Source organism: Cupressus sempervirens, chromosome 3 (assembly GCF_028749045.1).
Source record: "Cupressus sempervirens isolate cs-2001-9-10 chromosome 3, ASM2874904v1, whole genome shotgun sequence".
Classification (NCBI taxonomy): domain Eukaryota; kingdom Viridiplantae; phylum Streptophyta; class Pinopsida; order Cupressales; family Cupressaceae; genus Cupressus; species Cupressus sempervirens.
The window spans coordinates 173,028,809-173,055,018 of NC_143120.1; positions in this window are offsets into that span (position 1 = coordinate 173,028,809).

Genomic DNA, 26,210 nt, shown 5'->3' on the forward strand with positions numbered 1-26,210 from the left:
ATCTGGTGTAATTGTCTATGTGCATCTTGTTATGGTTGTTGTTTACATTGGTTGAATGGTTAAGATTTGTTAAGGTTGATGAATGTTTTAATTATTGGATAACTGATTCATGCCCCCCCTTTCCCCTCTCAGTTATCTTGGTGGACGATTGTTTCTAACAATTGGTGTCAGATTATCATGTCCTTGAAAATAATATTTAACAACTTTGGGAGATCCATGGCAAGCATCTTTAGGAAAGATAATCTGAAGTTTAATGGAACAAATTATGATAGCTGGAAGGAAAAGATGAAGACACATCTATTTTTTATGGGTCTGGTATATTGGATCTTAACAAAAACAACAAAGACAACCATTGCTGAAAAGGATTTGGAATCTTGTACCAAGGAAGAAAGAGATATTTTTACATGTGACATGAGAGCTATAGAAGCACTATTGACTGTACTAACTAAAATTGAATACAATCGGGTAAAGTCACTTGTTACTTCACATTTGATTTGGAGAGCTTTAGAAACTAGTTTTGAAGGTGATGAATATTCTAAGAAACTAAGGCTACAAAATTGGATTTGTGCATTTCAAGATGCTAAAATGATGGAAGATGAATCTATAAGATCATATGCAGGAAGAATATTAGAAATCACTATAGGTATTAAATCTCAAAGAGGAACTAAAGAAAATGATGAGGTTATATGGAAGATATTGAAGACTTTAACACCACTATTTAAGTTAGCAGTTCAAATGATATAGTTGTTGATATCTTGTACTAAAGATTTCACAAAGGAGACATTGCTTAGAAGACTTGAAGTAGTTGAGAATGAGTTTAGACAGTCTAGAGAATTGAATAGGATAGAAACAACTTTCAGTGCCCTGAATAGTCAACCTAGTTTATCAAGCAACACAAGTGCTAGAGGAGACTTTTCTAGTAGCAGTAAATCTGATGAGGACAGAAAGATTGAAGAATGAGTAGCCCTTCTATTAAGAAAAAAAAATATGGTAAGAAAATCTTTAAATGTTGGACTTACAATGAATTTGGTCATTATGCATCTAAGTGTCCTAAAAGAGAGAAAATGTATAAAAGAAATTACAAACCTAGAAGAGATAGAGAGTGTTTGTATGCAAATGAAGAAGATGAATCTGATGAACAAGCACTAAGTGCTAGTGATGATAAAATAGGATTTGTAGCAATTAAAGAAGAAAGCTTGAAGAAAGTAGCTTTGGTATCATAGGTTGAAAAGAAATCTAATTGGATAATTGATGGAAGTTGTTTGCATCATATGACTAATGATATGAACAAGTTTGTTAACTTCAAAAGTCAAGATGGAGGCATTTTTAGAGTTGGAAACAATGCAACATGCCAAGTTAAAGGTATTGGATCTATAACTCTTGATGGTAAAACTAACATTAAGGATGTATGTTTTCTTGATGGTTTGAAGCACAACCTTCTAAGTGTTGGGCAACTAGTGGATAAAGGTTATCAGTTGCAATTCACAAAAAAGACATCCATGATTAGAGAAAAAGATGGAAAGGTAATTGGAATAGGAACTAGATCTAGAGGTAATTTATTTTAGTTGAATCCTACTAAAATGACAGGTTTGGTTGCAAAGGTAGATGACAGTCGGTTATGACATAACAGATTTTGTCATATAAACTTTGACAACATTGTGAAGACTAGTACTACGTTTGCAGTAAGAGATTTTCCTAAGATTGTAAAACCTTCTAACACAATTTGCAAGGAGTGTCTTTGGGCAAAGCATAATAGAACTTCTCTTCCTTGCAAGAAGTTTACTACTATAGAAAAATTTGAGATTGTACACATAGATATCAATGGTCCTATGAAGACTAAATGATTCTATAGTGAAAGGTATTTCATGATTTTAGTTGATGACTTTTCTAGAATGATGTGGGTTACATTTCTTAAAGAAAAATCTGAGGTATTTGATATGTTCAAGATATTCAAGAATAGAGTTGAGAATGAATCAGGCATTAAGATTAAATGTTTGAGATTAGATATAGTAGGAGAGTTTACTTGAAATGAGTTTAACATGTTTTGTGAAGAAAATGGAATAAAAAGATAGTTATAATCTCTGAGAACCCCTGAATAGAATGGTATAGTAGAAAGAAGAAACATATCAGTAACAAAAGTTGCAAGAGCTATGTTAGCTGAGAATGAAGTATTTATGTTGTTTTGGAGAGAAGTTGTGAATACAACAATCTACACTCTAAACAAAGTACAAGTCATGAAAGATATAAACAAGACCCCTTACAAACTATGGTTTGGTCACTCACCTATAGTTAAGTATTGAAGAATTTTTGGTAGTAAGTATTATATTAAAAGAGATGATGATATTGATAAGTTTGATTCTAGAAGTGATGAAGGTATTTTTCTTGGTTATTCATCGAAAAGAAACGCTTATAGATGTTATAATCCGAGAAATAAGACTATTATGGAAAGTGCAAATGTGAGAGTTGATGAGAAATTCAAGATTCAAGAAAGAATAGTTAATTACAATTCAGATAATGATGTTATTATTACTAAACCAAGGAATGATGAAGTATTCTTTGAGACTAACAATGATTTGTAGAATGAAGTTGAGTTAAGGCAGGAACAAAGCTCAGAACCTTCTGTAGTGCCAAGAGTTGAAATAAAACCTCCTACTTTGGGAAAGAATATGAAAAAAAATCATCCACCCATGTAGATCATTGGAAGTAGAGATAAAGGTGTGATGACAAGAAGAAAAATCAATGAGGAAATATGTTTTTTGTCTCAAGTTGAAGCTAAGAATGTAGATTAGACATGCAAAGATGACTATTGGAAGCAAGCTATGAAAGAGAAATTGGATCAGATAGTAAAGACTTAGATATGGAAATTGGTCCCTAGACCAACAGACAAGAATGTGATAGGAACTAAATGGGTATTCAGAATCGAGATGACTGAACAAGGAGAAGTTGTAAGGAACAAGGTAAGATTGGTATGTAAAGCTTACTCATAGCAAGAAGGAATAGACTATGATGAGACCTATGCTCATGTGGCAAGAATAGAAGAACTAAGGTTATTCCTAGCATATGCAGCACACAAGAAATTCAAAGTATATCAGATGGATGTCAAGTTAGCATTTCTAAATGGAGAACTTGAAGAAGAGGTATACATTGAACAACCTAAAGGTTGTTGTTTAAATGATGACAAGGACATAGTATGCAGATGGAAGAAAACATTGTATGGCTTGAAGCAAGCACCTAAAACCTACTATGCAAGGTTGGACAAGCATTTGATAAAGCTTGGATATAGAAACCTAGGTATGGTAGATAGTAATCTCTATTGCAAAGAAATTGGTGATGGACTAATGATTTTGGAAATATTTGTTGATGATATCACATTTGGAGGAAATGATGAGGAAAGTGAAAAGGTTGTAGAAGAAATGAAGAAAGAATTTGAAATGAGTATGATACGAGAAATGAAATATTTTCTAGGATTGTAGATTGTACAAAATAAGGAAGGAATCTTTATTTCTCAAACTAAGTATATGAAAGATTTACTGAAAAGGTTTGGTTTGGAAACATGTAAACCTATTGGAACACCTATTGTAACTGGACATAAGTTATCTACAAACAATGAGACACCTACTATTGAGGAGAAGAAGTATAGATCTATGATCGAAGGTTTGCAATATCTAACTCACACAAGGTCGAATATAGAAAATGCAGTTGGAATTGTTGCAAGATTTCAAGCTGATCCCAGAGAAGCACATTATGTAGCAATTAAAATGTCATGCCCAAAATATGAGGGCAAAAACACATAATTTGTTTTAAAATGTTAATAATAAAGAGGTACACTAAGGTTGAAGAGTTGAAATGAAATTACCAGAATTAGATTCACTACATTACTCTTAAGTTTGTAATCATGAGGATTGAATTTGATTGTTAAATTTGAACTTTTGTTCTTAAAATGATATTGACATTAGTTACATTACTACATAATTATAATTAATTTAAATTATAATTAATTTAAATTGCTTTAATTAGAATCCAATCTCAACAATTAGTAACCAATTCTTGATTAAAACTGATGCAGGAGCATCCTGGGTTGCCTTGTTATCCTGCTCAATTTTTGTTCATTTTGTAGTTGGTGCCGAGTTACTGTAGCACTCTTCAGGGGTAAAACTCCTGTCGCACTCTTCAAGTGCCGAGTTACTCTTCAGGTGCCGAGCTCCTGTCCTACTCTTTAGGTGTCGAGTTACTGGAGCACTCTTTAGCTGCCAAGTTACTCTTCAGGTGTCGAGCTCCTGTCACACTCTTCAGGTGCCAAGTTCCTGTTGCACTCTTCAGGTACCGAGTTACTATAGCACTCTTTAGGTGCCGAGTTACTGTAGCATTTTTAGGTGCCGAGTTACCTAGTGTATGCTGAGTGCCAGTATTGGGACGTGATTTTTGCGAGCTGACTTGTGGGAATTATTTCATTTGAAACATTTAAATTAAGATATTTTCTTGGGATGAGTCCAGACCATTGTTGGGTTGGCCCTTCCCTTATGTAATGTTCTAGAATGTTTTGTAAGCTGTTTTGGCAAGTATAAATGGAGAGTTTTAGGCTTAGAGCTAGGCAAGTTTAGAAGAAGGAAGTTTTCAGAAAAAGAAAGTTTTGAGGGAGCAGAACTGAAAGTTTGAATTTGCTATTGGATCTTTGAATGTGAATGTATTGTAATTGGTCATAACCCAGAAGGCCTCATAGCTGGGCATGTATGAAGATATTTTGATGAATCAATAGAAGTATTTCCCTCTTCTCCTCCTTTGGTTGCTGTCCACTTGTGTTTGCTTCCATTGTGTTAACTCTTGTAGGGTGGTTTGGATAGCTAGGTGAGCCTTTGGCCCTAGTTATTCACCTTTGCCCGCGTCAAAAACTAACTTTAATTTAAAAGAAAACATTTACAAAACTAAACTAAATTACATTTAAATATATATTTAGAACACTAACTAAATTAACGTAACTAACCTAAACTAATCTAAATATTTCAGAGAACATAAGAAATAGAAAAGAACTTAAAATTTAATATAACATTGCGCTAACTATAATTTAAAACAAAATTATTATAATTGACAAAATATTTTAAAACATATTAAACTAACTAACTTACACTAAATTAAATACATTTTAATTATCTAATATGACTAACTAAATTTACAAAAAAACTAATTATAGTTTATAACTATCTTAACCTTATTACTATCCTAGCACTAATACTAATCTAAAATAAATCTAACTAAACCTTACTAAACTAAACTTAATGAATACCACTCACATTAAATAAACCTCAAACCCAAACCAATACTACCACTAACCCCTCCCCTATACTATACCCTACACCCCCATGCGCTTCCCATGCGCTATATCAAAAAGGAGGCGCGTTGCCCAAGTGTACTAAGCACTGACAGCCTTTCCAAGTGATGTGGCGCCAAGGAAGAAAGGTTGAAGAAGGCCTTTTAAGAAGGAAGTTTTAAACACCATCATTCACAATTAAATAAATCCAGGAATGGCATAAACCTATGAATTCCCATGGAGGGGCTACTAGGGTGATGTCACCCTGTGTTAGATGATATTGAATTTGCTATCAAACTTTTCAAGCCCCATACCATGAGCTGGCGCCAACGAAGAAAATAGTTAATGCAAAAAGTTTGGGGTTGATGTTTAATGTTAAAGTGAATGGAGTGCTAAGAAGGATCAACTACATAACAAAAAAAACTTTTGAACTTTTTCCCTTCCACTTGCATACTACGCCCAAGGTGATGGGACAAGTAGGTGACATCATCAACAACATTTGTGTTTTTCTTCCTCACTGCTATGCCTAGTAGTGTGAATGCAATTAAGCAAGTGGGTGGTAGAGTTATGGTAGAAAGATAAGTAGTTAGGATTGCTATTGGGATATTTTAGGACATTTGTTTAATTATTTTATTATATTTTTTTTTTTTGCAATTAACTTGAAATAAAGGATCAACAGAATACTCTCTGTTACCAAAGGAGAAAATTTAAATTCTTTCCCATACAAAAACCAGAGAGTTTTTACTCTTTGGGGCAATTTTTTTTTTTAGGTCTTTATTTTTCTAAGTGTTGAAATTTTAAGAGCAAAAGGCATACAGATAAATTTTTGTCTAAGTATGAATACCAATTTTATCCATTATTCAAAGGAGGGTATATATATATATATATATATATATATATATATATATATATATATATATATATATATATATATATATATATATATTCTATTGACTTTTGCTAAAACATAGTTAAGAACAAGAATTGAATAACTTCTTTAAACAACATTGCAAGATTGAATTTTTATTTCAATAATCATGAAACTGAACCTACATTCATAACATAATTTTCATTTTCAACATATATAAAACTTGAATTTTGCCTAATTGAACATTATCATTTCATCTTATTTTTGATGTGCATCCATATAACCGAAAGATACCTAAAATCTCATGAGAAGCAATAATACTCAATCACCATTTTATTGGCAAACTTGATTCAAAGGCTTAGCTAGGAAAGAACCAGGAAGAAAACTCAACGTCGTTGCCATTACAAAAAAGTTTTGAAATACAAATTACATAGGATTCCAATCCTAAAATTACAACAATTTAATTGAATTTCCTTCATGACCCTTATCAAGGGATCTATATCATTTTTTTGCAATACGTTGCTAAGATCGTGGAGAGAACAAAATCTAATCAGGTGTCAAACAAGCATGACCAAGAGACAAAATCAAACATGCATATTCATACTAGGTTTTCACAATGGTATTCACAATTAATCAAAACTAGGGAAAGGTGGATTTTTCCAACAGGAGATGTCTGACACAACAGCAAAATAGATGCCCAATTAGGGCTATAAATCAAGAACTTTCGTTCTTCCATTTTAACATGCCAAACTCATATGAGGTTTGTGCTGATAGGTAGGGTCCCATAACACCCTACCCTCTCTCCCTCTTCTCATCCTGAGAAGAGACTCTACACTTTTTGGAGTCCAACTAAAAAGACCTTTCCCGAAATTGGCCACTTCTGCCCTATCCAAGGGTGAGTAATGCCAAAACACCCATACAAAAAAACTTCAAAAATTCAAACAAGAACAAGAAAGAAAGGAATTTTTAAAAAAATGGTTTCAATCCTTCCCAACATACCCAACATACATACAAGCATCCAAATAACAACATAATAGCATAAGCATGTTCAAAACAAGCATGAAAAATTTGAACAAGGGAGATGAAGAACTCCTACCTTCACAAAGAGGTAATAACAAATGAACAAATTGAGAAGAGCTTTTCCTTCTTTGCCTTCAATCTTCCAAGACTCCTCTCTAAAAGTAGAGATTGGGTAACAACCAAAACTACTCCAAGAAGGGCCTCTAAATAAGATCCAAATTCAACCACCAAAAAGGGCAATAACTTCCCCCACTCACCTACAAATCTAGAAGTTTCTAACTCAACCAATCCTAAGGTTAACCACTAAGTGGAGTTGAGGTCATGCAACTCATGGTAACCACTTTCAATTTTCTCACAAAGGAAAAAATAGACTTTTTGAGTGACCTGAAAGGTCAATAAAAGGAGCTTAGGGGGTGGAAAATACCCGCAACCCATAACCATACCCCTTGGGTATAAAGATTTCATGTTTTAAAGCCTTAGGAATTGATTTGGAACCAAACAAAAGCTAGGAAATATTTAGGACCATCTAACACTCTAAAAAATGCAGATTAAGCACTAATTCAGATTAGGGGTAACTAAACTCAATTAAGAAACAAATTAGCAAAAAGACACTAACTTAATCTGACTTAGATCCAAAGATTACATAGTTAACCCTAGCTAGCACGCTGGAAAAGCATAAACAATTCACGAGTGTCAAGTGACACTATAAGAACACAATTATGAACAATAACATTTTCTGATCATGGAAAGATACATTCACACATCTCACAATATAATTTAGCTACGAACAACAAGGTTTCCACAATTTGCACATAGGGATCAGTTCCGTTCCTCCATCGAGTTTCTCGGCTAAAATATCCTGCACACTCATTGCACACATCAGTAGTCTCATAAAATCACATGCACATATGTATATACGTATCAAGGATTCACATAAATTGAAACATACATCTTCATAAAACATTAAATGACAAACTCAATATATCTGAAAGTAAACATCACACAACATGAAATAATATAATATGTTCAAAGCATCAGATAATGTCTCAACATCTGGAGTTGTGAGTATCAAAATAGTAGTAATGTATCACTATGCTACGATGGGTCGGGGCGAGGCCTTACATAAAAGGATATTTAGATACCTAAAAGGAACACCTGAGTTTGGATTGTGGTATTAGAGATGTAACACCCCACCAAGGGATCCAAAAGAATTAACCTAAAATTTTACTAAGTTTGCTAAACATTTTTTTTTAAGTAAGAAAGTATAACATGCACATCAAACACATAGTAGCGGAAGCAATAACATGTAATCATCAAAAAACTTACATAAAAAATTACATTCCTTAAGGATCCCAAGACATTGAGTCACATTTAAATTTAATTAATTCTTAATCTATCAACTACCATATCCATATGAAAGAATAATGAAAAGTCCAATGTCCATTTAATACACATTTGTTCTAAATGCCTCTTGGCAAATTAATTTGGAATGCTCAATCATCCACTGTACATGTCACAGGGTATGAAAGGCTTAAAAGAATATACATATGTAAAAATAGAAGTACATCATCCTCTTCGGATCTATGATACGTACAATAAAATAAATGAAATCACCCACCATACATGATACATCCATACATCAATAATGATAAAACACCCATCATAAAATCTAACCATCCATCATAATGATCCATGAACAGAATGAAGGTAAATGCCAACCAAGAAAGCTCCAACTACGGTGACCACGGATAGATCTCAATGGTAAGAGTAAAAAGCACTACCACCCGACCATGTGGAACCTAAATGGTCCACTCCCACCACACTGAGGAGATAGTCTCAAGTCCAAAATAGGATATCAAAACACAAAACACAAGTACTCTCTAAGTCTAGGAAATCCTAAAAATATACTAACTCAAAGGTTCCAACATAGATCAACATCTAGACCTAGAGGCACACAAAGACATGTAGGAAACCTACTATGTAAGCAGGAAAGTGTCATTGCAAAAGTCACATTGGAAGTTACCTAAGAAATCCCTTAGGAATCTCGGGTCCCCTGCGATCCTGCGGCCACTAGTATCCTCTCGTACTGATGAGGCATACTACGGAATGCAAGGTCGCAACCAAGCATTCTCTCTACCCCATCCTAGTTTCTACTAGCACTCAAGGCATGAGAGAGAACATACAGTTATCTTATTAGGTTAATTTAAGTCAGTATTTAGGTGAGATTTTTTCACTTATTAAAACAACTTACAATGGGTTTCTCCAGGTAGCCTCTTAGGGCCTTGACACCCATCGCAAGCCACTTCTCGAAACTACACATAGATAACCTACCCTAGGCTCATGAAATCACAAATCCAAAATCATAATAAAATCACCTCAGTCCTATACAAGTAACTAAAAGAATCATAAATATAATCCATAATAATTGCATTAATTCTCCATGAGCAATTGAAAAGCATCCAATGATAATCATATTGATCATGATAGTTCTCTATAAGCAACTGAAGGCATCAGTGATAAATCACAATATCCAATGGTTCTCCAACAAGTAACCAACAAGTATCCCAATAATAGATCACAATACTGATCGAAGACTCCAAAATGGTCAAGTCAAACATGTCACAACATGACATCATCAAGAGAAAACCATCTAAAACATCTCAGTCCTCTCAAAGCGACTGGAAGGAAAATCATATATATAACTGATCAATGACTCAAAAATGGTTAAGTTAGGTATCTCATAACACAAATCTTGCCATCCCACAAGGCACTAAAAAACAATAATCAGCAATATAAACATACTCAACATAGAGCATACCATCACATACCATGGTTAAGTAAAAGTAATTAAGATCAGTTCACCATAATACCACATTCACAAAACTCCCAAGCCTCTAGTAGACATCCTAAAATTGGTCAACAATCTAGTCAACCCCAAACCCCAAACATAGATAGCATATAGAAACAAGGTGTAAGTTTCACATTCTGGTTTGATTTTGAAAACAAATGATTGAGTTAAATGTAAGGTTTTAGTTTCCATTTCAGTGTATGTTTTAAGTAAAAAGACTCTTTGATTACCCTATGGTTTAACTCATTCTTTTGATCATTTTAAATATAGAATTACCCCATTTTATTTTAAGTCAATTACCTAAAATATTCTAAGGATAATTATATTTTTCTTTAAAGAATCAATTAAAATATTTCTCATCAAATTTTCAATAATTGCCATCAATTAAAATACATCTCTAACCTTCTACCCCTTTTTTTTTAATAAATTAAATAATCAAATCTAATTTAATTTAATTAAACTAAAATATCATTTAATTAATTATTAAAAAACTTAATTGGTTAATAAATTTTATTAATAAATTATAATATTAAAAAAATTATAAATAAATAATAATTAAACTTTTAAATAAATTAACTTTAATAATTTTTTATTTAAAAAAGAAAATTTGAAACGTTTAAAGCTTGCCGGCTATAATGAAGTTGCCCCCTCTGCACCACAGTACCTATTGTTGCAAGGCCTACAGCGGTCGAGTACAAAGTACCCTACCATCGTAGTACCTGTGATGTAGAGTACTGGTCATAGAATAACAATAGGGGGGGTACGGGGTAATTCCCTCCCTCTTTTTTTTAAATTAAATTTTTTTTTTTAAATTCCTTTTTAATAACAAATATGATCGGCCCCCCTTTAGTAATAATTTATTATTATTTTTCTTTAGAATTTTATTTATTACAATTTTGTAACCAACCAAATTTTAATAAAACAAATTTAGGTAAGCACATAATTTTTTTCTATTCAAAACCCAAAATTAATCTGATGGATAAATTCAACGTACCCTTTTTAAAATTTGAAACCCTTCTCGATAAATTCCTCATTTTGTAATCTACTGAAAGAGGGTTATATAGATTCTTTGATTTTCCAATAAATAGAAGAATTAATATTCATAACAGGAATGCATATTACTGAAACATTCATCACAAGAATTCTTCAAAAAAACATTCAACAGACACAACGAAGACAGGAAAGGTAAATTTCCTAATTAATCAGCGATCAAAACACAAGATCCTACCTGATCCTAATGCTAATGTGAAATCCTCGAAAAACTATGAGAGAATTCGTTCCCCTTCAATAAATTTTCTCTGTAAATCTTTTCTAGAATTCTCCTTTAGAAATTCACTTCCAAAATTCATCTCCCAAAATTCGTGTGTCCAAAATTCGTGGTGTGCTTTTTTTTTTTTTCAAAAAAATGAACCCCAAAGTTGTGATAAGGAGTTTTCTCCTCAAATCGAGGCACTAATTGTGCATTCACCCGAGAGGACTCCTTGCTCACAAAACTCAAACTCTAAATTAAATTTTATTAATTTTTGCTTTATCTTTTCATGCACATTAACTAAATTATTAAATTACTTTATTTAATTTTCCACTTGACTTCTATTTTCAATCTTTATTACTTTTAATTCCATGCGCACTTTATGAAATTGAAATAACATTATTATTTTCACTTATTTTATCTTTTTACTTAATTTCTTTTATTTTCAACTCATGCTCACATCATGTGATCTAGAATCTTTTAATAGTTTAATATCTTTTTACTTTTTAATTTATTTTAGAAACTTAATTGATAAAATATTTAATTAACTTAAATAACAATAATATTTAGTATTTATTTAAAAATGAACTCTAAATATATTATTATTAAATTAAATAAATAGTATCACAGTCTAAATTTATCCTTAAACTTTTATCTCCAAATTCAATTCATTTTACTTAATTAATTTCTCAATTAATTAAATATAATTAAATATTAAAATGTCATAATAATTTTCCATTAAATTAGATCATTAATTAATCTTTTAATTAGACTTAATCAATAGAAAATACACCAAAGACTCATAAACAACGTACAAAAACCCATCATAGAAGAACACATACAAAATCAAACTAAAGGGTTATAATCATGAATTAATGTCATTCGACGCATTCAGAGGGTACTCAACTCAGATACTTGTCCTAATTATCAATTAGGACAAATGGCTAAAGGGTTTAGGATTTGGACTTAAAATTTATCTCCCCTCTCTTACCATTGAGATAATGAGATAGGCTACACTCATCCTGGCAATTCAAGGGAGTCGATACCCAATACCTGCAACCTGCATAAAATCCACGCATGTATAGACACAATATTCTAAGCTAAACAAGCAATAGCAAGAAGTGGTGCATCGTGCAGATCTCGCCTAGCAGGTGACTATACTCTCTTCCTTAACCACATTAGAAACACCATACATAAAGAAAAAAAACACGCACAACATACACATGCAGTATGGGGTAAGTATCCATAAAAAAACACATGTGATAATAAACCATCTAACTAATTATCATCGATAACTAAAAACACTGAATAATCATCATACATACATGAAATATAGAGTACCAAGTAATCTCACTATATAATAAACTGAATGTAAAACAAAATCTGATAATCTTAAAACAATACTACTAATCATCAAACATAAAACTGGCCTTAAAGAGTTTGGCAATGATAACTAAAATGTGACTTAGGGGCAAGCACTACAAGAGATCTAATGATTTCACTCTAAGTACTTATACTGATGTTGATTGGGAAAGCAATATGGATGACAGAAAGAGCACCAGTGGTGTAGCCTTCTTTCTTGGAGGAAGATTGGTTTCTTGGCTAAGAAAGAAGTAGGATTGTACCTCACAAAGAATAGAAAAAGTATAATATGTTGCAGAACCAAAAAATTGTAATCAAGTTGTTTAGATGAAGCAAATGTTGGAGGATATAAGGATAGAATTTAGTGAACCTATTTTCATACATTGTGACAACACAAGCACAGTAAATATGTCTAAGAATCTAATGTTGCATTCTAAGACCAAGCACATTTCTATCAAGTATTACATGTTAAGAGAGAAATTTGCAAAAAAGGAAAATTGGAGTATGTGAGCACTAAAGAGCAGATTGCAGATACATTCACTAAGCCTCTTCTCAAAGAGACTTTTGAGTATTTTTGAGGTATGCTAGGGGTTATGCCCCTTCCTACATCAAAGTAGAAGATGGAAGAGTGCATCAATCTAGTGTAACAGAGCACTATTTTTTTTCTGGACTGAATGCTGATGCTTCCTATGTGGGAGAGTATTTGCGATGGATAGAGTCATCAAGGACTCTTTTTGGATGTTGTTTTTGAAAAATGTCTTTCAACACTTGAGCTAGTAAGAATAATTTATTTAAGAGTTGGATGGATGTTGAAACCTTTGAGAGTGATATCAATGGGGGAGAAGATTAGCATGAAAAACATCATGAGGAAAAAATCATGAGGGAGAAGCAAGCAAGAAAAAGTACATCATGTTTGGGAGAAGAAAACAATTGGGGAGAATGATTGATGAAGAAGATTTGAAAAGAAAGGTTAATAGTCTTTAACTGTTGGTATCTTTGGAACTAGATATTTTTCATCTATGTTGCCATCAATGCCAAAGGGGGAGATTATGTGACACATTAATACTAATGATATTCCTATGGGGGAGTATTGTAGATATGTTACTATGATGATGTGTTACATTCATGACTGAGTTTTTCATTGATGTCAACATAGCAATATTATGTAGTATTTGATAGAAGAACAATAGAAATATCAAGTTGGTACAAATGGGTAATTGAATATTCTCACTAAGCAAGGTTATAGGAGATACTTCTAAGTATCTGGTATATGCAGTTAATGTTGAGTGAAGAAATGTTAAGTTTGGAAGAAGTTATGTAAGTTTTGGTATACATTGTTCTAAGATAGAGTTTATAGAGGCTTGTTCTGGTAAACTTGTTATATCTCTTAGCAAAATTCTTATTCTAAGAATCAATATTGAGGATGTGAAGAAGACATGTTGGTGATGACGTGGTTAAGCTTTCTCATCATAATATTACGTGTAAGGAAAGATATTCAATTTTTAAGGCAGAAGATTAATGTTAACACTAAGTGTAACATGTTCTTAATGTGGTCCTATAATAATTAATTGAGAAAGTGGACTAGTCAAGTCAAAAAAAAAATTTATGGATTTGGTATAAAGGAAGGGCATTTTAATTTATCATGTATCAAAGACAAGTGATTGTGAGCAACACAAGAGAGTGAGATGTGAAGATAAGTAGAGGAGAGTGGAAGTGAAGGAAACTTCATTGTTGAGGTTTTGTTGTGTGATCCAAGGTTTGATATTTGGATCCAAGGTTCATGACCTAGTCTACAAGATCTAATAGTGATTGGTTTAGTTGACGAAATAGAGGAAAGAGGAACTTTATAGTAGATTACTTGTTTGAGCATTGAGCTCTTCTTGTAATCAAAATTACATGTTTGGGCAATGGGCTCTTCTTGCATACATTGTACCACAACTCCTATTAGGGTTGGAATCTCCTAACAGGGTATCTTTGTACTAAATGTTGTAATCAAATCCTAACAGGATTCATCAAGGAATATTTATATTAGTACATCATTGTGTGGGCATCATTCCCATGAGGGTTTTTCCTTTGATCAAGGGTTTCCCTAGTTAACATATTTGGTGTAATTGTCTATGTGCATCTTGTTATGGTTGTTGTTTACTTTGGTTGAATGGTTAAGATTGTTTAAGGTTGATGAATGTTTTAATTATTGGATAATTGATTCACCCCCCCCCCTCATTATCTTGGTGGACTATTATTTCTAACCTTAATTAAAACTATAAAATTAATCCTAACCTTAATTAAAACTATAAAATTAATCCAAATCTTAACCTAATATTATCTCTAATCTTAATCCTAGCCTAAATGTTAAACTCTATTTGTAAAGAAGATCATAACCCACATTCTATTCTTAATTATAATCTTAACATAAACTAAACTCTTCTCCTATCCTCAACTCGAAATTCTAACACTAATGGTAACCATAATTAGAAACATGATATAAAAAATACACCTAGCCATAATTATAATACTAAAACTTTATTATAATCATTATGGTAATTCTATTAATTATGTAAAACTTGACCCTAACTATAGTCCTAAGTATAATTCCAATCATTTCCCCTAAATTAGAATCCTAATCAAAACACTATTTGTAACCATGGTACTAGCCACTATATAGACCCTAACAAGTATATGAAGTTCTTGGTGTAATTGAATATTACTAATTACAGTTTACTTAATTTTACTTAGGACATTACATTTTCATATTAGTTATCATGTAGACACATAAAAGTTTACACTTTATTTGAGCACATGTTGTCTCACACCTCTCTTTTTGTGATACACCTTTGTGTTCATATTCTCTCATTGGTGCACATAAGTTCATTCATAATGAAGGATAGTCCACCTTTGGTGGACATGTTCTTAGTTGTTATGCTTATCACTTGCATTAATCCTAGACATCTTGTGTTTCCTATATATTAAGGCACATTTATGACACATTGTATCTAGGTATAAATCTAAAAAATTAAACTATTGAACATTGTACTCATGATCATTATTGGCATAATAAATGATCATTTTTCCTATCTCTCTTATTCTATCTCTTGAGCTTCTCGATCTTGGCATTTCATTCTTTCCCTTAGGAAACTTCTTACATGGTATCACAACTTAAGGTAGATTCTTATAATAGATTGTTATTTAATTAATTTACTTAAATATCTATTAGTAAATAACAAAGATATGAAGTTGATGAACCTATAATATTAAATATTATTTTTTAGAATTTATTAAAATTATATTATTAATAATATTATAAAAATAAAAAATGTAAATTTAAAATGAAAACAGCTCACAAAAATTGTAGGATAAAACAAAAGAAACTTTTATTCTTCAATAGAATGAGATATTCACTACACTCAATCAAACATGGGCTACCTATAATATGGAATAGTTTTGTAGCCCTAAATTAGGAAATGACTCTCATTCATGGAAAGAATCCCAAAAGGTAGAAGGTGGCTTACAACTCCATCAAAGGCATTCTATACGTTGAGAAACATGTGTTTACCTTGCTAATATCTTCTAGATAGTTCCAAAAGTAACTATGAAGTTTTCCATGGGTTTCTTCCTTGGAAAAGGTTAAATGATTTGTCAAAATATTCCATGACAATGGTATAATATATGAAGGCCACTTTTTGATATTATATGACACTTATCAAGAGATTTATGAGGATAAAAAGCAAGTGAAAAGAGCTTGTATGTGAGACATTATTTTAAACCTGGTTCATGAATATTTTGGGCAACACATGTCATGTATGTGCAACATGTGTGAAGGAGGTTTTTCACATGGTAATTTAAATACAAAAAAAGGTTTTAAGGTTGAGAAAAGCCTATAAAAGGATGGTCTAGGGAAGAGTTCAAGCATTGATTTCTGGTTGGAAGATTGCAAGGTAGAAGGATGCCTGTGAAGTTCCTCCTAAACTGAACCAAGGTGATGCTCTTGTAAGAACTTTAATTGAAAGTGTATTGTGATCTCGATTGATTTGAGAATACATTATGGAGGGCTTATAGTGAGGAGTTTTTCTCTTAGAAGGGTTTTCCCATGATAAAACATTGTGTTATGTATTTAAATTGTCATTTCATTATGCTCTTATTTATCTCTTGAAGTCCTTGTAATATTAGTTAAGTTAAAATTTCCAAATTCATCTTCTCAAGATTCACATGGAAAGTGATTTTTTTAACCTATGCTTCCTTTCAAGTGGTAGAAAATCCTATCAAGTTTTGGTTCTATTTGTTAAGATAAGGAATTTTGAGATAATCAATCTTTTAGTGAGAGATTGTGCAAAATATTTCATTTTTAAAAAAAACTCAAGATAGTAAAGAAGGTAAACATATCAGGGAGGATTTTTTTGGAAATATTTTATGGTATGGACTTTTAAATGTGGAAGCTAAAGATGGAAGACTTTCTAATTGATCAGGATGTATGTCAAGTAGTGAGTGAAAATATCTTGAAGCCTATGGATCCAACTTTAGTTGTAAAGTGTGATATAATAGATATAAAATCTAAAGGTCTCATAAGATTGTGTCTTTCAAACTCGATTATGATAAATGGCCATGGAGACTCCACTGCAAAAAAGCTTTGAAAAAATCTAAGTGATATATATATATATATATATATATAAAGAAAAATCACTTGTGAAAAAAAATTCTTATGGAAAGATTTGTATTAGTTGAGAATGGAAGAAGGTGGATGAATATATAAGCATCTAGAAAGGTATAATATGTTTGTAACTCAGGTGACCTTAGTAGGGGTATCAAATCCTAGCAATTTTTTGTTGTATTTGCTAAGTATAGGGTTTTCTGAGATAATCAATATTTTAATGAGAGATTGTACACAATATTTCATTTTTTTCTAATCTCATGATAGTAAAGAAGGTAAACATACTAGGGAGGATTGTTTTGGAGATATTTTCTAGTATGGACTTTTAAATATGGAAGCTAAAGATGGAAGACTTTCTAATTGATCGGGATGTATTTCAAGGAGTGGGTGAAATATGTTGAGGCCTATGGATCAACCTTTAGTTGTACAGTGTGATGTAATAGATAGAAAATCTAAAGGTCTCATAAGATTGTGTCTTTCAAACTCAATTATGATAAATGGCCATGGAGAATCCATTGTAAATAAGCTTTCGAAAAAGTGAAGTGAGATATTGTTGGTTAACAATTTGTCTTCCTTTATATTTTGGTTTATACCTTGACTTTTAGACTACTCAATGGCTTGTGGAAAATAGAGAAGTTAACAACAAAATAAGTTAGTGTAGTAATCTATTAAACACCCCTAAATTTAAAGGTATAACTCCCTTATGAATGCAAGATATGCAATGAATTTCATTTTTTGGGTTTTGGGGTATGCTCTTAACCAGAGAGAAAAAGAGGCAAAACCAAGTTGATCAACACTTCAAACAACTTAGGTAAATGATAGGGAACTAACTCATAATATGAAATCTATTTAGACTTACAATGCAATGAATGAAACATGCATAACCAGCTACAATGGCAAGAAGAAAGGAAGAGATGGAAAAATAGGTAATTACTAGACTACACTATTAGTTGATGTGTTTACAATACTCAAATTGTTTATCTCTCAACTTCTCCACATGCCAGATTCTGGGTTCCTTGTGAAACTAACTACTCTAAACACACGAATTATGACATACAATAGAGAGAATAGAAGACATGCTTATGTAGAAGAGAGTAAGATATACAATCTATTGAATGAAGGAAACAAAACCAAGTTTATTCACATTCATTCAACTTTCAAAATTAACACATTCATTCCATATACTCTACTTTAAACTAAATGAACAAAAAAGCTTAAAATGAACTCAAAGGCACACACCGTAGTCCCAGTTATAGGGGTTTCATCCATAGAAAAAAATTTCAATCTATTCTATTAACTTAAGAAATTACATATATAGGTCCCCTCTTAGGGTCCTTGGCCAGTTACAGATTCATCACTTACATTAATAGAGCACTTGAGTCACTCGGATATCAATAGTCATCTATTACAATTCTAAATTTTAGAGATAGCGGGAGAATGACTATTCAATTTCCATTTTTAGGCACTAATAATAATTTTAATAACATCCCAAGCATTTGGGTTTATCATCTTGATGTTCCTACAGACACTTGACATCTATCCCAACCTCAACAATCTCTAGTAACAATGGAAATTCCTTAGAAAATAATTCAAATTCCTTTTTGGCTATGATGAAGATCTTTGGCACCATCAACTATATCCTCGTATTCTAATACACACCTAATTTTAAATTACCATCATCGATATATTTCTCCTTATTGCATGATCAATGATAATGATTAAGTCTTTGCATATTGACAAAGAGAATTCCTTTACCTTCTCCTAACATGTGGCATTTTTTAATTTGTTTTTGGGCTTAAACCTTTAGCACGATGTCTTTCCTTTACCTTTTCCTTGGAGACCATTGACTATGGGCCCATTAAGACACATTTCCAATGCTCTCTTTCTCGCTCTAGTTATTCTTCATGCATCTTTAAAAAGATAAAAAGTGACAAGCGTTGATTTTATTTTGATCAATGGATTCCATATAGTGAATATCTTTTATAATAGTAAAAAACTCCACCAACCTAAGCATTCTATCTAGACAACACAGTTTGACACATCCCTTTTTGTGGTCCATAGCTGAGTCTGGTCTCACCATCTCCACATACCAAATACTTGCATTCTCCCTTTGGTTATTTCTCGTGCAATTTTATAAAGCAAGAAAGTGATAGGCATTGATCTTCTAAGATTTGACAACTAGGAAAATGCATCATTTGACATTGCTTGTAGACCAAAGAGGGGCCTGGAGGGACATGTTTCAACTTGGCACTTCCTCACAACATGAAATCTTAACTCGTCTCTTAACCTTATGAACCCACAAATAAAAATTTAGAGTTAACTATTTCACTCCATCACAACCTTGCATCTCTAAATTTTAATCACAACTTTAACCTTACAAGGATGTGATCATGGCTATCTCCTCTTCATAACTCTGACCTCAAGTTAACTTTAGCTACCTGTGAAGTAGCAATGATTTTAAACTTGACTTCCCTGAATTACTTTTCATAGCTTTGCCATCTTAACTCAACATTAACTTTAATTGTTTGTGATGTTCTGATTACTTAAAATTTAACCATTATGTTAACCTTTCACACCATCACAAATTGAATTTCTTTAGGCCAAAAATGAATCATGATCATGCGATCTTTCTCTTTCACTACTTCGCAACTTGAAAATCCTTTAACTGCATTGCTACATGCAGTCCATTATGATAGCCATTTGAACTTAAATATTTCCTTTCTTTGCAACCTCACAACTACAGACACACAAAATTTTATATTGTGCAATGGTGCAATTACTTGTTTTAATGTTATTGTCACTCCTTTCATTGGCTCACAACTACAAACTTCAACTCACCTTTGAATCCAATGATGTTGCTAAAACTTCACACTTAACCACCCAGATCACCCTTTACAGCATCACAACTTAACTTTCAACATGTCAAACACAAGTTGGGATGTTTTGATTACTATTGTGGATAATTGTTGTATTGTTTTGTGGCTTTGTAACCAAAGAAATTAATTGCTCCCAAAACCTTCAGACGATGTGATAGCCTTTAACTATTTTGATTTCTTTTCGCAATTTTGAGACTTAAAATCTTTATTCATGGCTTACCTATGTGAAGCTGTAATTTATATGTTTTCACTACTTTGCAACTTAAAAATGAGAGTTTAGTTGACTACTTATAGTGTTGTGATGATTTAGACTTTGACTATCATTTTATGCTCTTGACACCATACCCTTAGGCAACTTAGCAAAGCAAAGACCAAATCACCCAGTTAATACAAGAGCTATTGGGGAAAGGAAAAAACCAAGAGTAAAATAAGTAAATATTAACACTTAGTAAAGTAGTGTGTTAACCCATGTAAAGATCACAAACAACATTCCTTAAAAATGGCACAAGCAAGAACAAAGATGATGCTCTATTTTTCCAAGTAACTTAAACACACAAAAAAATAAGAAATGCAGACACTACCAATACAAAGAACTAGATCAAACTACTACAAATCTAGAATGTAAATCTACAAAACCAAAAAGACAAAATAACTAACAAATATATTTGTTACTAAAAATAAACTTTCTACAAGTATGGCTTCATACAAATACACCTGGAGAAATCACTACTTCAATAGGACCAAACATTCACTTACAAAAAGTTGAACAAACTTCCAACCATGCTTCTGCACAGTTTGAGAATACTCCTTGCTGATGCTAATCTATAAGACTCTAAATCACATAGAATGTCTGCTCTCCTTATGGAATGAAATAACATTCTCTCCTTTTGTCATTTTGTTGCTCACAATTTGTCACCCTCATTTTCAAAATTTAAACTCCCCTACCCATAATAAATGTTATGTTTTTTGGAGCTACAAATAAGAGATGTCAAATTTGGTAGGTGGACACATAGGAGGCTCATGGGACAAAAAAAAGCATTAAATATTCCAAAATTTTCAAGCATGTGTATGTTTCTTCATAGATTAGACCAATGGAAGAGATAAAAAATTAATCATGTTATATTAGGCAATTTATGATTAAAACCGATTCATACTTTTATTTTAAATTGGAACTCAAATCTCTTTTTCTTAAGGTTAATTTCTTTACTCTCAATGCGAGCTAGGGATCTTTTTGATTGACATCCATACAATTAGGATACCATGACTACATTATGAGCTCTTGAAAAAGAGTTTGTATAAATCCAAAAGAACTATGAAAAAACTTAGGAATGTTCCTAATAACTATTCAACATGTTATATATTGATAGTGTCCTTACCATTAGTAAGGTTGTAGCTTTTATAATAATATTCTATTATTACACTATATAGATGGTAGAAATATGGCCATAAGGTTGGATGAACAAAAATAACATATATAAAATAGTGTAAATAAAAAAGTAACAAAATATGTATTTAATTAAGATTACCAACAGTGGTGTAGAGATAATCGAACTAAAGAAAGCGTCATCAAAGTCACACATTGATGGGTGAAATGAAGATGGACCTATAGGAAGTACATCTATTGTCAACTATGAAGATTTAGTACTATGTGAAAAACAAAAGTACAAGGAACACATGTAAGTAATGCCCAACAATTTAAGCTATTCAAGGACAATGACTAAAAGAAAGCTCAACACTAGAGAGAAATCTTCAAAAAAATTAGTTGATTCTATCCATATTTCAAACTTATTTCTTCTCCAAAATAATAAAATTTAAAGGAATATACAATATAAGTACAATGAAATTTAGGCATAGAATCTAAATGATTGGATTAGTTGCTTCTGCTATATTCCTCAGCTATGTGTTAATAATACTTATAACTGTCTAATGAAATGATATTAGCTTTTGACAAATTTTTGAAGTCATCTAGGATAAAGCTACTCTAAATTAATAACTGCTACTTTTTACTTCCATACAATTCCCTATCACAATCAAAGATTCCAAGCGAAATGTACAATTAATTTTTTTTTTAAAGTTGTTTTCCTATGCATAGGCATCCATAGAATGTGGAGCTTCTCGTCTTCAATTCGATTAAAACACAGTCTGGATTTTTCTTCATTTATTTAAGTTGTATAGGTAAAAATACATGTTCATACAATCATAACATCATTTTTATTATAAATGAAAAATAAATGTTAATAATTACATTAGAAGCCATTATAAGAACATAAAATACCATATAAAAAATTTCCTATATGAGCTTGTACATTATTATGGGCCCATCATATCTGCAACATGTCATAAAAGGCCCTTCAATGGACTAAATATAGGGCCTCACTACACTACAATCCATGGTCCACTATAGTTTCAAAAAAAAAATTCATTGTTGTTACATTCATCATGCAAAATCTTCAAGAAAGACTCTCCATTACTTTTGCAAATCATTCTTTTCTATTATATATCATTCTCATGCTTCTTGGAACCTCAATAGAGAAGGCCCTATACACTACTACAAGGATCACTACATGATATTCTATTGCTTGTTTTGGCTTTTGGAAAGCCACAAAAATATTTACCTTGTAAGAATCCTTATCCAATTTCCCCCACCAAGTTAGAAACAAAACTAGGCCATTCACCTTTGTATCAACGTCATCCTAAAAAAATCATAATTATCTAAACCAATTCATTGGATTTCCAATTAAAAAATAAAGTCCACTTCTAACATCATATCATCCTCAAAAAAACTAGATACCAAACACATTACCATTGGGTTTTTCTCTTCAATCACAAGATCCAACACAATTATCATGGAGATAATGTCTAGACTGGCCATTCATTTTTGTTTCCTCTCTTGAAACTATTTTCCAACAATATGGATATTTTCATTAATAATAGCTTTATATTTTAATTTGAATAAACCAAATAGCCTCTTCCCTCTAATTGGGCCTTTACATCCCTTCTTCTACTTCTCTCTATCCACCTAGGATGTCACCTCCATTACAATTGAACTTAGGCTACTATGAAAACCATCTACACCTTAAAGTATCTCAACACTTTTCTACAAAGACTAAATTAGAATGTAATCTCTTGTACTTTATTTATTCAATTATACTTTGAACTCAAGTCACCTTTCCAAAATTCATTATAATTCTTACATTAAATCTGCACAATCACTTCTAATCATGGTAGTTTAATATGATGACATCAACTATTCTTTCAAATGATTGACCATCCTTGAAATGTTGGAAATTCATAAATTAAGAGCATTGCACAATCATTTTGGAATACCATGCATAACTTCAATTTGTATGTAGACTATTCTAACTAGGTAAGCCATAAAGGCAATAGGACACAAAAAAATGAACTTGTCATTATACCAAACCTCTTATTAAAAATAGAATTTCATTAAACGCATGTCCTCAAATATTATTTTATTCACCTTATGAAAGATTAATGCCCATTTATATAAAACATTAGCCTTCAAAATAATAACCCTCCTCACATGGATAATTTCTGATTCTATACATATATGTGGCATCTCCCTTATAGAATTGAAAGACGAAAAAATATTATCCAACCATCTTCCCCATTTTTTTGTGTTTCCAATAGGTTACAAAGTTATGAGAAACAAATCAAAATGGTTAGAAAAATGTCACAAGATCACTGCATATTTCACTCAAGTAAAATGAACTATTCCATCGATTAATTTGAGGAAAAGTCTATCATTATCAAACTACAACATGTCGGTCTATAATATGTCTTGAGAGACTCCATAATTTTTCTATCTAGCCCCTCAAAAAGTGATTTGGTTTCCTTCTCAGATTCCACTTTAAATAGAGTTAGATACTCCATACCTTGGGTATTGAGTTCCTACAAATGTGCTCTAGTTTTCAATATTTTTAATCTTGGTAAACATATGATTTTATTTCAAAAGTGTTAATAGTTTTGAGAAAGAGAAATACAACCATGTTTATGTCATACTTGTATGCCAACAAAATAGTGTAGAAAACCAAGATTTGTCATCTCTATTGGAAATCTAATTGAAAAGATCATTGTTGAAGATCAAAGAGGGAGATTGTTGTTATAAGAATATTTTCAATCATTATTTTGTCATTGATGTCAAAATTTCTATTTGTAGGAATGACATTTGCTTATAAGATCCAAGTACTATCACGTAGTTGATTAATGAAGAGGATTTGATCAACAAGATGTAACAAGAGTGCCTAAGGGAAAGGTTGAGTTATGATATTGTAATGAAGTGCAAGGATCAGCTAAGACAATGGTTAAATGATGTATTGATAACATACTTGAAGAAATAGAGGTTGACCACACTTAGAAACATTGGAAGAATAATTTGAAATAAGGTTGAATACAAAGCTTAAACTAAGTTCATCAGTGGGTGCTAAGAAAGCTAGTTGAAGCCAAGTAAATTCTAAGTTGGAGCTGAGCAGATAGAAAATCTAGTATATGCCGAGTGATCTTCAAATGCTGAGTGAAGTTCAAGTGCCAAGCAAAGTAATAAGTGTCAAGCATCAAAAAATGTTAGTAGGTGCCAAGTGAAATTTAGGTGCCGAGCATCAGTAAAAATACAGTTGATGTTAAGTAACATAGTATGTGTCGAGCATCAAGATTTCAATAGTGTCGAGCTACTACATTATTTTAAAAGTTGAAGATTTTCCAAATTTGAGCTGAAAAAGTTGTTATTTGGAATTTTGTGAATCGTTTGAAGCATAAGGATGATGAGTTGATGGCACAAAATTCTGTGTAAACCATTTTTGAGTGAATTCGAGAGGATTATTCATGATGTTTCTAGAAGAAACATAATATGGGTTAGATATAATGAATTCTACCTACGAATTAAATTAAAGGATGGAAGAATCAAGTGGGAAAAGGAGTTCCAGACTTCTATTTAAGGAGTCACAGACTGAGAAGCAAGATTTTTTGGAGTGCCAAATTGCGAAGTGGTTAGAAGGGTGTCAAGGAGAAGAAATCTAGGAGAAGGAAGAATAGAGTACAAAGAATCTACTTTGACAAGTGCTCAAAGAGAGATGATTGTACTAGTACAGTGAGCATGAAGACTCAAGGAGACTAAGCTTGAAAGAAGGGAAATCAGTTAGAGTTGCAAAGACTGAAAGCCAGGCAAAGATATGAATTGAGAAGTGATTTGAGATTTGTAAGTTGAGTTGTAGTATGTAATCATGTCAAAACCCCTTATTGTTACTCTCTAGAAATTGTATCAATTAGGGTAGAAGAAAATCCTATGGACTTAGGTTGGTTTAATAGTCATTTATAAATCCTTTAGTAGGTTGGCATTCCAAATGAATGTTCTAAAGTCCTCTAACAAAACCCACTTCTAATAGGGTGGTTAAATCCTCTAACAAGGTAACATTTAATAGTGTGTTGTAGCATCTTATTGGTGGTTTTTCCCAAATTGGGTTTCCACTTAAATCACTATGTTATGTGTTGATGTTTTATGTGTTATGCTTACATGTTGATTTATAGTAACTTGCTAAATTTGAATGTTTTAAGCTTGGATGAATGAATGGTTGAATGGGCTCACTAAACTTAGTGAAAACAATTATTTTTAAAAATTTCTAACAATTGGTATCAGAGCAGTCTGCTGATTTAGTTTCAAGGTACTAGAAGCAGGAAGACCAAGATGTCCAAGAGAGAAGTTCCCAAGCTCAACAGAGATAACTTTGTTGCATGGAAAAGTCTGATAAAATTGCACCTTGGATCAATAGGTGACTATGCACAAACCTCAATTGGAATAGAACATGTAGACCCAACTGGACCTCTTATTGTAGATGATTTGAGCAAAAGAAAGCTACACAATCAAGCAATGTTGGAGATTGCCTTTGCACGCAGTTATGTTGAATTTGATGATATCAAAGGATGTGACACTACATTCAAAATTTGGAAAGCCTTGATAGATATCTATGGAGGAGATCAAAGTGTTTAGAGAGCAAAGAGAGAAAGTCTCAGAGTAAAGTTTGAT